Here is a 2,015-nt window from a genome sequence, read left to right on the forward strand (position 1 = left end):
TTACTAGTAAATTCTATTTGTTTATGCAACAAATATTTAGAAATACAATGATCAGAAAAGCTAACCTGATTCCAATCGTTTTACTATAGCCTAGTGAAGAGACATCTTTTGAATAAATAACCACACAAGTAAGTTAAATAATAAAAAATTGCTGGAGAATCCAGATCTGCTTGACCTCAAAAGTGGATACTCTACATCATGATTACCGTTTAAATTGTATTTCATTATATTATGTTTACTATGGAAGTAAAATAGGCGTTCTTAATAAGTCTCCTATACATACCCACATAGCTGAGACAAACGTGGCAAATTGCTAACAATGGCTGACTCAACATCGCAGGTATATGGTTTTCTTGTACTGTTTCTCCCACTTTGCTGTATACTTGAAATTTTTCATGATAAAAAGGTTTTTTAAAAGACTAACCTTTGTATTTTAACTGGAGCATTTAGTCCATTTATATTTATTATATTTACTAATATATCTGGAATTATTTCTACCATTGTATTTTGTTATTTCTATTTGTCCTGCCTGTTTTTTTCCCCTTTCCTTTCTTCTTTAGGGTTTATTTTTATTCTCATTCTGATTTTCTTCACCTATTTAATCTATTTCTAAGTTTTAGTGGTTACTTCAAAATTCTGGGCATGCATACTTACCTTGTGAAAGTCCAGTATCTTTAAATATTTGTAAAAATGTCTTTACCCTGTTTCCTTAAAATATAAAGACTTTGGAGTACTTTAATCACCCATCCTCTAAATTATACACCTTAATGTAGTGTATGTTAAGTTTAATCTTTGCCATTGTAACCCCAGGAGACATTACTAAATTGTTTTATTCAGTCCACATTAGTTTAGATTCAGCCACACAATTACCATTTGTATCCACCTTTTCTTCTTGCATCTCAGCTTTCACCAACAAGATCGCTCTCCTTTTGCCTGAAGTAAATCCTTTCAATTTTATCTTTTTGTAGCTTTGTTGGTGCAAACCCTCTCAGTTTCTGTTCGTCTGCAAATGGATTCATTTTTGCCTTTTGTTGTTTTTATTTATTTATTTATTTATTTTGGAGATGAGGTCTTGCTCTGTTGCCCATGCTGGAGTGCAGTGGCATGATCATGGCTCACTGCAGCCTGTGTCTCTCAGGCTGAAGCAATCCTCCCACCTCAGACTCCCGTGTAGCTGGGACTAAAAGCCTGCACCACCACACCCAGCTAATTTTTTTATTTTCTGTAAAATCTCACTATGTTGCCCAGGCTGGACTCAAACTCCTGGGCTCAAGTGATCCTCCTGCCTCAGCCTCCAAAGTGCTAGGATTACAGGCGTGAGCCACTGCACCTGGCCTTGCCCTTGTTCTTGAAAGATATTTTGGCTTGCTTGCTTGAATGACAGCTGTCCTCTGTCAGCACAGTTGATTGCCATCCACTGTTTGCCTGTTCCCCCTCATTACTCCTCAGGAGTCCAGTGACAATCTTACGTCGTTCATTCATAGGCTGTTGGTCTTTTCTCCCTCTTCTCATGTTCTACAGTTTTACCATGCTGTATCTTTTTTTTTGTTTTTTGAGACGGAGTCTCGCTCTGTCCCCCAGTCTAGAGTGCAGTGACGCCATCTCAGCTCACTGCAACCTCCGCCTCCCATGTTCAAGCGATTCTCCTGCCTCAGCCTACTGAGTCGCTGGGATTACAGGCACGCATCACCATGCCGGGCTGATTTTTGTGTTTTTAGTAGAGACGGAGTTTTGCCACGTTGGCCAGGATGGTCTCAAACTCCTGACCTCAGGTAATCCACCCACCTCGACCTCCCAAAGTGTTGAGATTACAGGCATGAGCCACCATGCCCAGCTCATGCTGTATCTTCCTGCCTTGAATTCTTTGGGCTTTCTGAATTTGATGATTGGTGTCTTTCATTATTCTTTTTTTTTTTTTTTTTTTTTTTTGTCTCGCTCTGTCCCCTCTGGCCCTGGTTGGGGCGAGTGGTGCTCTTGTGGCGTCCTCCCAAGGGTTTGGTGTTTTTGTGGGTGGG

This window comes from Hylobates moloch, unplaced genomic scaffold, assembly GCF_009828535.3.
Source record: "Hylobates moloch isolate HMO894 unplaced genomic scaffold, HMol_V3 SCAFFOLD_34, whole genome shotgun sequence".
Classification (NCBI taxonomy): Eukaryota; Metazoa; Chordata; class Mammalia; order Primates; family Hylobatidae; genus Hylobates; species Hylobates moloch.